Below are 14,021 nucleotides of genomic sequence, written 5' to 3' on the forward strand. Positions count from 1 at the left end.
ATATTTAAACCAGGAACATCAGTTTGATATAGAAATAAATCTTATAACATTTAAAATTTAGTTGAGGTTACATTAATACAATGTCTAGTACAACAAAATTACATAAGGAAAGAAAAAGATTTATATTAATTCAGTTAATAAGTAAATCAAAGACATTTTTGAAAGTTATGTCTTGAAAATTATAAAAATAAAATGTTACCTATGCACTACTACTAACTTAAAGTGAAGTTTAACAAATGCTAAATCCCAATTTTCATGTTATTTGTTGAAGACAAGGTGATTCCCAAAGTGTGAAGGTAACTTAAGTTGTTTCAAAAACAATTGCTGGAAAATCTTTATTGTAGCATGAGGTCCTATGTTTAGGCAGCTTTATTTACATATGAAGTGAGCCAGTACCTCTACAGTCATTTTAGGTTTTATTCCACCATCTGTGATGGTGACCCATTAGAGAGAATGATCTTTGGAGTTGGATATATTGTGGTTCATTCTCCAAAAATTTTGAGATGTTAAAGATGTCACATCCATGCTTCTGTGGTTTTTTCATAATTCTGATTAGGAAGGGATAGTATCTACATCTTACATTCTTTTACTTTCTTATTAAATGTTTTCATTGAAATGAACTTACATTCTGAAAACCATCTAGTTCTTTTCACTTTTTTTTTTAATGTGGGTCTGTTGACTTAGGTGGTTGTTTTTTGCTTATCAGTTTAGGATTGTGTGTATTTCAACTCCAAAGGTATATGTACTGTACTAAACAACTACTCATCACTATTGAGATTTTGTTTCTAAAATATTTTGGAAAATGCTTTTGTCTCTGACCCTGAGTGTCTCTTTAGTCATGATTTGGGATTTCAACTAACTGTGTGCATGGCAGCCCAGGAATTTTTTAAGAACCTGCTCTTTACTGAAATTTAATACTCTTCTGTGGACCAGTATATTATGTAAGCAATTATTTAAGAGGCCAGATTAGTTCACTATATTGTATAGATTTCTGTTATAATTTATCAATGCATAAGTTATATTGTGTCTTGTTATAGAGAAGTCTGTATTGTTTGTATTTCTAGCTACAGGAAAAGCTAATTATTTAGAAGAAAGATCTGTACATACCAATTTGAAGTTTGATATGATAAAAGAGGAGAAAGAAGATAACTTTGATGGAAGAATAGAAACAACCAAGGTAAGTTGTAGATCTGAACATTTACCGTTCTGTTATTGAAGAGAATATATGTTGTAATGTGTCTTTTTGGACATTCTCTTGAGACTAATTCTTCATTACATGATTGTAGTTACAAGCTTAGGAACTTCACTACTGGTTTGTTACACTGTTATAAATAAATTCCTTACAGATTTTTTTGCAACACTGATATTGTCAGGTCACAAATATTTAATTGTTAATGCTTCCATGGAACGTTCTGTAACCTTTATACTAATTACTTAAGCAAATCTCATTGTGTGTGTAGAAAATAATATAAAATACTAGATTCTTCTTCTGAGTATAAATTTCTATTATCCTGTGTTGAATCAGCCCTGGTACTTGTAGTGATTTAGCATGTTGTATTAAATTAGATCCGGAACACCACCACATTAATTCAGTCCTTACATCGTGATGATCAGTCTGACTTTTCTTCATTATATAGTAATACAGCAGAGCTTCTTCTATAAAAGGATCTGTTGTAAGGTTGTGATGTTCCAACCTACATTCCTTGTTTATTCCATCTAGTGTAATAGAGTGATGATTTACCACCACTTTTAAAACAGTTCAGTTCCATAGAACTCTGCAGGCACTACATCTAGTGTCTTGATCACAATGTGTTGGAATGAAATAGTTTGGTTACCCATTTCTTCCTTCTGCTGCATGAGGTATGTGAAAGTTGAACAAATATTTTGTGGAAATCACAAGTACATGTGTGAGCTGTGTTGCTGTTCAAACAGCAATTTATTTTGATTATGTTGTGTACTGTTGTCTGGGGAAGATATATACTTCTTGGCACTTACGTTTGTGTTCATGCATTCTCTTTTACAAGGATATTACATATTTTGTTTACCACACCTATGATTCAACTTGTTGCAGGTCTGCTTATGGTTGGTTGATTATTTTTTTCTTTTGTCTCTCTTGTGATAAGCTTGGTCAATTCCAGTGACTTTTTGACCTCTTAGTGACCACCATAGTTTCCATTTTGTTACTTTCAATTTTAGTGTACCTTCATAAAATATGTCAGTCTTTAGTAAATATTATAAGGCTTTTTTACACAAAAAAGTTCATATTTTTATTTAAGTACTTTCATGAAAATTTTTCTGTCATTATACAATTGCTGGCCTAAATCTTGAGGCCAATGCATATAAAGAAAAAATAATGCATTTTGCATTGTTATACTCAACCACTCATTTGAGTAGAGCTTTGAAAGATGAAAATAAGAAAATGGAAAATAAAAATGAAAAACTTTTTTAGCATTTAATAGGGAAAATGTGAACACTATGAAATTAGCCTAAATACTAGCTGGTCAAAACAAAGCATTAATTGGTAAACACATAACGAAATTTAGTCATTTGTGTTCAAGCTGCTAGCATTGTCAACATCTTCCACTGACATCTCCTGTGTTACATTGCATAAAAACATGGCAGAGGCTAAAAAGTTGACAGAGTTTGAACATGGCAGAATTGTTGAGCTGCAAATGCAAGGTATCTCTCAACGTGCCATCGCTGGTGAGATTGAGCATAATAAAACTTCTGTTGCAAATTTCTTAAAAGACCTTGAGGGATATGAAACAAGAATTTCAAGTGGTCAGCCCAAGAAAATTTTTCTGGCATTGAGCAGGAGGATTCTACGGGTTGTCCAGCAAGACATCAGCCGATCATCGAACCAGATTAAGGCCCTTACAGAAGTAGAATGCAGCTCAAGAACAATAAGATGGCATCTATGAGAGAAAGGCTTTAAAAACTGTAAACATCTTCAAATGCCACACCTCCTTCCACACCACAAAACAGCTCGGTTAAACTTTGCTGAGAAGCGCCAAACATGGGATGAAGAAAAGTGGAAGAAGGTTTGGTTCTCTGATGAGACACAGTTTAACCTGGATGGTCCAGATGGCTTCCAACGTTACTGGCATGATAAGGATAACCCACTGGAGACATTTTCTGCATGACACAGTGGAGGAGGTTCCATCATGGTTTGGGGTGCTTTCTTCTTCCATGGAATAATGGACCTTTAGGTTATACAGGGTCATCAAACAGCAACTGGCTACATTGGCATATTGGAAAGAGCATTCTTATTGACTGAAGGCCCTTGTTTGTGTGGAAATGACTGGATCTTTCAGCAGGACAATGCTGCAATCCACAATGCCTGCAGGACAAAGGACTTTTTCATAGCGAATAATGTGATTTTTTTGGACCATCTAGCATGTTTGCCCAAACTGAACCACATTGAAAATGTTTGAGAGTGGATGGCAAGGGAAGTCTATAGAAATGGACATCAATCCCAAACAGTGAATGATCTTCGTGAAGCTATCTTCATCACTTGGAATAACATTCCAGCCAGCCTTCTGCAAATGCTTATATTGACCATGCCAAAGCGAATTTTTGAAGTTATTCACAATGACGGCTGTGCAACTCACTACTGAGACCTCTTGTTGGGCATTTCTTATGCTGTTTAGGACTTCTGTTTTGTATGGTCTTAAATTTTTAACCAGCTACTATTTAGGCTAATTTCAAAATGTTCACATTTTTCCTATTAAATGCCAAAAAGGTTTTTTATTTTTATTTTCCCTTTTAATATTTTTATCTTTCAAAGCTCTATTCAAATAAGGGGTTGAGTATAACAATGTAAAATGCATATTTTTTCTTTATGTTCATTGGCCTTAAGATTTTGGCCAGCAGTGTATATCTATACATGGAATCAGAGTGTTTTACTGCTCTTAGTGGAATGTGATTTTCATAAGAAATTTGAAAATACTTCTTTCTTAAATAAATATCACTCTTTCTTTTTTCTTTAATCAAAGTACTATATTTCATTTGTTATTTCTTTACCTTAACTTTATAAGGGATTGATCCATTTAAGTGACCTTGTTATCACCATGAAAAAGTATAAAATAAATTTAGATTACCTTTTCTCATATTCAGCGCTCTGATCGTGAAAGTGGGTTTTCTCGGGATACTCTCATTTTCTCCCGACATCAAATTCTGAGGATTTTAGATCTACAGATCCCTATCCTCTTGTGGGTTTTTGTATTTTAAGAGTCAATAACGGACCTTTGCCTCCAGATTGCAGCATAATCTCATTAACTTTAAATCTTGTCGGTTCAGCCATTATTCACTAACTCAGTTAAAATTAACTTTGCGAGTAGGGTGAAGAGAAGGTCTCTTCTGAGCGCCCTCGATTGCTTTGCATCTCTTTGTGAGATGCTAAATGTTATATCGGAATACCTGCCATGATTTTTATTATTATTTCTCATACTAGATTGGCAGCATTTTGCAACAGGAAAATTATTGATCCTACGTAGTTTATAGTTTGGAATAATCATACAACAATGAAACTCTTATTTATATCAATGATACCAGAAAAAATGTTTTTATTATGCAATGTGCAACCCCCAACTTCCGAAATTTATTTTGTGTGTGCATGAAGAGTTGCAACAGGGGTCATGATTTTCCCTTTTTTGCTCCAATTTCTTGTCATGAAGAACTTTATTTTTCTCTATTAGAATGTACAGAAAAATAATTGGACAGCTAAATTTGCTGTGTGTAATGGAGAAACATGAAGGTGAAGAGGTCACATGCAGATTTGATGTTCACAGAATATTTGGCATGTTTTTGTTTTAGGACTAGAAAAAAATTCAACACAGATTACTATAAAAGACTGCAACTCACTCATAGCCACTATGTATGTCATCCCTATCAATTGCAGGCACCCCAAGTGAGCACTGACGCCACAGGTAATTGGCTGGTCTACCTAATTTTCTTGTTTTATGACCTCTAAGCATTGTTAAATGAATAATTTCATCTTTCACGTTATCAAACACATAGAGGACATTCATTTCAAGTTACCATCGTGAATGGCTCAATTTTGCTACTTTTAAAATCTTAAGTAGAGAATATACATGAAAAACAAGAAACATCATATTTTCTTGTGTCTTGTTTTTCTCTCTCAATGGAATTTCAAATTACTTTTTTTTACACTAATGATACAGATATACTAAATTTTTATTTAATCAAATATTGCATGTAAGGATACATAGTAATAACACACAATGCAAACATTGTTCTATAACTATTATAATTAATCTTTCTGGCTTTCAAACTGTGTGATAAGAACTCTTAACAATAGTTAAGATAGTTTATTGATGTGATTCTGTTTAAACAATTCTTAGAACTGAAGATGAATGTGTACAGTCCCATGTCAAATAAGCAATGATTATGTCATGTAAATCTGTAGAGTCATATCAGTTATAATATTGACTACACTATGAATATGTAGAACCATGTTTAAAATAAACCATAATGTGTACCTAATTTGAATCAATAGAATTCTGCATCAAATGAGCTTTTGTTTTATTTATGATGCAAATGTGTAGAATTTTGTGTCATGCCATTTATAAGGTAGAAAATGCATTTTCATAGAATTGTTTCTCAAATCAGCTATTATGATTTACATAATGATTGAAAGTTATGTGAAATCACCTATAATATTAAACAGTGTGAAATTTTAAGATTATATGTAAAATCAGCTATAATGTTGGTCATAATTTGAATGTCTGATTTTTGTAAATTTTATTGTTCAGGTTCAATATTTTTATTTGATCTGACTTATTTCATACATGGATTATCTAAAATTGTTTTTTATTTTTTGTGATTTTATCAGACTGTTTGACTTCAGGGTTTTGCATACTTAGAATAACTAATCAGATTATTATTGCTCACATTGAACTTGGCAACAATACCAATGTGAAGGACAGCACATTTTATCTCAGAATTTGCAGTTTTTGTTGAAAAGTGGCATAAGAGTTGAGAGAATTGTTTAGAATGATTGTTTTTATAGGATACTACAGTTTAAAGTTTGTTTACTTTCAATCTGTTTTTGTATAAATTTATTGAAATAATGTAGTTATTGTTTCTTTCAAATAATGATTGTTGTATGCTAGTGAGATATGGCACTATACACAACTTTTTTGTTTTGTTGGCTTGCACAATAAAAAGATAAAAAATATATGTACTTTAATAGTTTTTAGAATACATTTTTACATCAAGTGGGTTTCTTGTCATCATGTATAATTTTAGTACTGTTTATGTACATCTTATAAAAAGTGTCTTAAGTTTGAAAACAAAACAAAACATTGTGCATGCAACTGGTAGAAATAAAATTAAATTAGTGACCAAACTGTTTTAGCTTTAGGTATTATGGTGAGTAAAACAAAATATGTAGCCAAGCTAACCAATGAATAAATATTTACCCTAATATTCTTAACAATGCTTTAAGTATGGGCTGCCAATTTTATTCCCTTTACCCTCTGGCAGCTCTTATTTTTGACTGCATGTGTCACCAGGTTTCAATGTCTTACATTAAACATTTTAGTTATACTACAATTTCTATGTTATACCAATTAGTGTAGCATAAAATATTAGCTAATAATATATATTTTAATAGTAATTACATTAAAGTTCTTTATGTTGTAAGACAATATTTTTATAATATTCTGAATTTCTTCTAGTGTGACATATTTTTTCTTTGTATATCCTATTCCTTATTTTATGTTTCACTCCTTCAATAACTATGAAGTTAAATGCAAAGTGTTCACTGTAAAATTGTTATTGTCCAAACAAACCATAATTTGTATAGCCTTCAATTTTGTTTGGTTACAGAGCTATCAGTTGAAAATTAGATACCATTTACCACACCCACCAGTTGCATCCTTTCTCTCAGGATTCAGTAGTTGTCTCAGAAGATTAATTCTGTATCATTATAACCAATAGAAAGCCAAGGATTTTCACCTATAATTTCACATATTATATGACATTGTGTACAGAACAGAGAACTGACAATTGTTCTTTTTGTAGAAGCTTCATTCCCATGACAATTTGTAATGGCTTTTGTTGCATACTAAAAAACAGAAACATTATCATAATTAGAGGAAATTACCTGCTTCCTACATGTTATTATTTTACTTTTTGGAGCATTATTTAATTAAATAATTATTTAGTGCACTACTACCATTCCATTAGTATGAAAAAATTATTTCGGGCACTACTACCATTAATACACAAAGTTAGGATTAAGCTTCATCAATGGTTGACTGAAAAAACAAAAACAAAACAACATGTGTACATATTTTATTTCTTGTTTTCATGTTTATCTATTATTATATAATTAACTAAAATGAAAAGTAGGGATTTCTTTTGGCTGGTTAATGTCAGATTATGTAAAATAAATAAAATAATAAGAATGTTTCATGAAGCCTACACATGAGCAACTTGGGGATAAGATAATTTGATATAGTAACATGACCTACATGTTCCACAAGTGACAACTTATTATGGCAGTAGTTGTAGTTTGACATGGTTCAGAGGGCAATAAAATGTAATTATAAATAGATGTATACTGTTATAAGCTTAAAACTACTTTAGATAATTAAATGAACATAAAATCTTCAAATGTATTTAGGAGGTTTAAGAGATTACAGAAATGAATTTGGGGATGTAGAAAAGATTTTTTATTGTAACACAAAAATCACTTTTCATATAGACAATTCAAAACTAGTACTCAGGATATTCACAAATAAGTGATTTTTGTTTTGTTTAGTTTATTTAAAATACTTCTGGAAAATATGACTTTTTTTATGTGAAAGTCATTTATTGTTTACTGAAATACTGGCAAATATTTTGAAGATATACATACTATAGTTTCATGTTATCATCAACATGTACTCAATGTAGCTGTATGATACAACATTGTCTTCATTAATTGCCAAAACTAATATAACATGATGTTTTTTTAATCAGGTAAGTTACATAAAGTTTAGGAAATCTTTGCTTAAAAGTTGACAATGAATAATAACAGTCCACTATATTATTCTTTTGAAAACCATAGCCTGAAACTGTTAATCTACATTGCTTGGCCTAACTAATACTTATGTTTCTACATATGGTTTTCCACTATATTTTTTCTGCTCTATATCAGGTGTTTTTAATCTGACAAACTAAAAATGTAAAAACAGTGCTCTTGTACTTTTAGTTGAAGCTGTTATAAAAACTATAAGCTGAAAACTCACAAAACATTTTGGTAAAAATTTAGTGGCTTTTGTTAAATAACTTTGTGAATGTGGCGTATATTTAAATCAAGTTTAACATCTGTCTGCAGACTGCAAATGTATGTCAATGTACCAAATTTGAAGAAAAAAAATCTAATAAAGCTAATTATGGTTTTCGATAAAATAATTTCTTTTATTTTAGAAGAAAAGGAAAAAAATATTATCATTAATTTCTTAATGAATTCTCTTGGAATTGGATATGTTAAGTTAGGGTACAGTAAAGTACATCCACTGAAAATATGTTATAGTTTGATTTACCAATCTACAGGAGTTGGAAAATAGCTAATCCATCACTCCTGTCTATGACACACAGTGTTTCATCCAGATTGCTTTGGACACCTGACACACTGTTTCTTGTCTTAAGTTTGAAGCTTAAGGTATATTAGTTTTATATATTCATGTTTTAAATTGATTGTCCAAAGACTATCATGATAACATTATCTGTGATTAACCTTTTACATGTTATTTGATTTCAGAACATATTTGTCAATGAGAAAACAGAACAGGCTGCTGACCTGTTAGAAGGTGATATTATTTCAAATTTCAGTGACAGCAATGAGAATGATTTGAATAGTTCAAATTGTTATAATAATATGAACGTCAAAACAAAAACTGAATTTCAAGAAGAAATTGTATCTGTGTTAGACAGTACACCTGGTAAGTACAAATATCTAAATCTCCAAGTGCATTGATATTTGGTAAACAAATGGTTAAGTTATTGGTAATTTTCAAAAGTTATTAAACCAAGTGAAACATGATTAATTTGAAGTGTATAGATTTAAATGTAATATCTTTTGTTCATTCTAACTGAATATTCTTTGTGTGACAGGTTTTGAAGTGATAAAATGCCAACAAAACATTTAATTTGAATAAGGAGTAAAGTAATTCTCTAAAATAAAAAAAAAAAGAAACTACAATTGACCAGTCTCTATCGTCATGGTTCTTCATGTATAAAGTCTCTGACTGATGGTTAAAACCCATATTATAGATTAGTTTCAATGTATACAGAATGTATATTTCTATCATTTATTTACATAAATGTGACTTGGGAATACTGCTGTCCTTGAAGATTCTGAGATTTGAATTATGTGAAAGATGGTAATCAAATAGCTTTGCATCAAAGGGATTATAGCTCAACTTCATAAAAAGAAATGTAATATGTTGATAAGTATTTTAGTGTTGCCTACAACTGAGCATCTATTAATATTAATTTATAAATTGTATATAGAACTTTTGAACGACATGTGTAAAGTATTAATATTAATGTGTTTAAGTAGACAAATCGTTATTAGAAGATTTGATAGTAATCAGTTGGTACATGTCAGAAAATATTTCTAAAAGTTAATATTTAAAGATGCTAGTTAAAAATGCATTGACTGTTGTGACTCTGTTTATCATATTTCTATAGGTGAACTTACTTTATCTACTAAAACCTCTTGACAATGGATTATTACCTACAGTTTGTTTCTAATTCTATTCTGATTCAGGTATAAAGGTTTCTCTACAGTGTGAATGAATGCAAACTGTATCATAATCAGTTTTTAGCTTTAATATTTTCAGATTGGTATCAATCATATGAGAACATTAAATATATATCTAGAAGTTCATCAAACATCCCAACTCTCATCAACCATCCTTTAAATCTATTTCAGATATGAAGAACTGCTGTGAAAGTTATCATGGTATTAAACAAGAAAATTACATTACAAAATTTATGAACTTCCCAAAACCAAACAATGATTTATGTGAGGAAACAACTTTAAAAGGAAATCACTTAAACAAATTTAATATACCTCAATGTTATAGCAAAACATTCAGTTGTTTTATCAGTAAAACAGAAGTTGTAACATTGCATAACCTGACACAAAACGAGAAGATAGAATCTCATGAGAAACAATGCCATTGTGCATTTTATGGAAAACATTTTGAGAGAAGCGGTACCTTACAACAGTATGGTAGAAATCATGCTGGGAAGAAACTTTACAGTTGTGCAGTTTGTAGAAAACAATTTGGATCAAGCAGTAACTTAAAATCACATCAGAGAATACACACTGGGGAGAAACCATACAGTTGTATAGTTTGTGCTAAACAATTTAGAACAAAAGGTGAATTGAAAGAACATGAAATAATACATACAGGAGAAAAACCACACAATTGTACAGTTTGTGGAAAACAATTTAGAAGAAATAGAGATTTAAAAGAACATCACAGAATACACACTGGTGAGAAACCTTACAGTTGTTCATTATGTGAAAAGCAATTTAGAACAAATAGTGACTTAAGAGTGCATCAGAGATCACATACTGGGGAGAAACCATACAGCTGTACAGTTTGTGAAAAAAATTTTGTAACAAGGAGTTATTTAAAAATACATCAAAGAATGCACACAGGGGAAAAACCATACAGTTGTTTAGTGTGTGGAAAACACTTTAGTACAAAGAGTATCTTAAAATCACATCAAGTGATACACATGGATGAAAAACCTTACAGTTGTATAGTTTGTGGAAAACAATTTAGAATTAACTGTGAACTAAAAAGTCATCTAAGAACACACACTGGTGAGAAACCTTACCATTGTACAGTGTGTGGTAAACATTTTTCAGGAAGTACTATCTTAAAAAATCATCAAAGAATACATACTGGAGAGAAACCTTATAGTTGTGCAGTATGTGAAAAAAATTTTATATCAAAGGACTCATTGAGAAATCATCTGAGGACACACACTGGGGAGAAACCTTATAGTTGTACAGTTTGTAAAAACAATATGGATCAAACTCTGCCTTGAGAAATCATCAAAAAAAAACATACTGGGAGAAACCTTACAACTGTGTAATTTGTGAAAAGCATTTTGTAAGAAATTCAGATTTAAAAGTACATCAAAGAACCCACACTGGTGAGAAACCTTACAGTTGTGGAATTTGTGATAGACAATTTGCTAGAACCTCAGAATTAAAAAGACATCATAGAACACACACTGGAGAGAAACCATGCAGTTGTGAAATTTGTGGAAAACAGTTTGTATCAAATGGTGATTTGAAAAGTCATTTAAGAATGCACACTGGGGAAAAACCTTACAATTGTACAGTATGTGGAAAACACTTTGGTTCAAAGAGTCAAGTAGAAAATCATCAAAGAATACATACTGGAGAGAAACCATACAGTTGTGAATTTTGTGGAAAACAGTTTGCTAGAACATCAGAATTAAAAAGACATCACAGAACACACACAGGAGAGAAACCATACAGTTGTGAACTTTGTGGAAAACTATTTATATCAAACAGTGAATTAAAGAGTCATATAAGAACACATACTGGGGAGAAACCTTACATATGTGCAATTTGTGATAAACAGTTTGGAAGAAATTCACATTTAAAAAAGCATCAAAGGTTACACGCTGATGAGAAACCATACAGTTGTGCTGTGTGTGGAAAACACTTTAGTAAAAATAATTATTTAAAATCACATCAAAAAACGCATGTGGAAATAATTTTGTATTAAGTAATTACTAGAAGAAATATTAAAGAATACATTCTCTTTTAAAACTGTACAGTTGTTCAGTTTAGTGAAAAATACTTTAGAAGAAACATTAAATTAAAAAAAAATTAAAGAATACACCCTGGGAACAAATGTTACATTTTTGTAGCCTACATATCTCAGCAGTTAAGCAGGAAGGCTTACAGTACTACAAATTGGGTTTTGATAACTGTTGTTGACACAGCATACACAAAACCTAATTTGTAACTTTATAATATATAATTTAACGTAACACTAAATGACAAAAGAAAGATTCTTTTATCCATTTGCTATGCCCACTACAGGTAATTTAACCCTGCAATCCAATTGATAGTTTTTAATTGTTACTTTTTCACCAGGTTGCTTCATGTACTTATCAGGAACTAAATTCATGATAAAAAATAAAGTAGGTAGAACCCTCAAGAAGTTCTTACTAATAACTTATCCTTTCATCACCTACTTGAGGTGTATTCTAATCAAGAACAAAACTCAACATTTTAAATATGGTAGATAGAACCATGCACAAACGTTTAACTATTAATAGATTGTACCTTTCATCTACTTTACATAATATACTCAAATGTAGGCTGAAAAAGATGGTAGATAGAACAGTGTAGGTGGTATTACTTATTAATAAATTCTACATTTCTCATCTACTTCACCTAACAAGTTTATTGTTTTAAAATATTTAATCAGCACATGGAGATAACAGTTTCATCAAGGAAAAGCTCAGTTTCTACTGCATTATGGTAAAATCAAGTGAAGTGATTTTACAGGGTTCCTATCACTTTCAGCTCACTATCTTTAAGTCCTGAAAACATATGTGTATGATATTTATTTGACCACATAATACTACAAGATAAATATTAATGAAAATCACATCACTGATATTTCACTTATTTAGTATGTTGAATTTTTCTTTAATTTTTTTACAAAGTTAGTAAAATTTCAAAAGTCATAAAAATCAAGAAGAAAATGTGTTAAACACAAGTACATGCAGTGAAATACTGCACTCAAATTTTCCAAAATTTTATCACTCAAATGTTTCACAGTTTTAGTAGATAAATCATTTTGCTTCCTATACCATTGTCAGCTTTTCCAGTAAATTTTTCTCCATTCAATTGAAGAAATTTTGTTGCTACATAAAAGAGTTTTTCTGTTCTTCTCAACTGTAATAATTCACCTGTTTCATGTGTTATCCAGTAACAAATTTGAAAGTCGTTTGGATTTTCTAGTTTTCTCTAGAATTTTATTTAACATTAATGCAAAGTTGTGTTCTTGTTCCTATGAAATCAGCTTATCCTGTATGTATGGTGCCACTCTAAACCTTGTCAAATACCTTTTTCTGATTCTTCCACGTTTGCATGCTTTGCAATGAACGTGGATAAGAACAGTGACTTAGCATTTTGATTAGATTTATATGAGCTATGCCAAGTAACAGTTTCCACAATACAAGGAATTTCTGTTTTCAGTATCTTCATACATGTAAAAGCCTCGCATACATTGGCATTCTCTAGATACATAGGCCTAGATCTAGTCTGCACATCTCCAGGCACATGTATTCCTGAACTGGCCCCAGTACTTGTTTTCGTATGCCTTGATCTGACTGTACTATTTGGCATGTAATTTGTAATTACATTTGAATGCATACATTGGAAAGTACATGAAGTAAATTTTACTTTTCTACTTTCACTTTGTAAGTGAATAATCATGATGCCCATTTTGCTAAGTTGAAATATCTTTGTGCAAACCTTTCAATAGGTTTTTTTATGTGCTATGTTGGACCAACCAGTGGATGTATTGACTGTCTTATGGACATTTATCACTGAACACACACACTTTTCCATGAAAACTATAACATTTTAATAAGAACAGAGATTCACACTGTGTTTAAGTCTCATACGTAATATAAACAGACTGTAACCATAGTAGGCATAGTCTTGCCATTTATATTGGTAGTACTGTACATCTATGAAAACACATTTGAAATTCAATTTTATGCTCCCAGTCCAGGTAGCTGGCATAGACAGAACAAATATATATTAAAGTCAGTTCTCACAGAATCGAGCATGGCCGAGATAAAATGAATTCCATGTACCACAATTTTAATTATAGGTTCAGTATATAACATGAAAACATGAGAAACACAAAACTAATGTTCGTAATTAACTTCCAGTAAGAGGTATGACAACCTTAAACTTGTAAACATTC

The 14,021-nt window shown here is 31.0% G+C and overlaps 1 pseudogene across 1 annotated transcript; it reads left to right on the plus strand.

Annotated features, from left to right (window-relative positions):
- Window positions 1–1,070: 1,070 nt before the first annotated feature.
- Window positions 1,071–11,842, plus strand: LOC143234717 (uncharacterized; annotated as a pseudogene). Its single transcript, XR_013018772.1, has 3 exons — window positions 1,071–1,177; window positions 8,774–8,954; window positions 9,950–11,842. The product of XR_013018772.1 is annotated as an uncharacterized LOC143234717 (transcript).
- The last annotated feature ends 2,179 nt before the right edge of the window (window positions 11,843–14,021 follow it).

This window comes from Tachypleus tridentatus, chromosome 12, assembly GCF_004210375.1.
Source record: "Tachypleus tridentatus isolate NWPU-2018 chromosome 12, ASM421037v1, whole genome shotgun sequence".
Taxonomy (NCBI): Eukaryota; Metazoa; Arthropoda; class Merostomata; order Xiphosura; family Limulidae; genus Tachypleus; species Tachypleus tridentatus.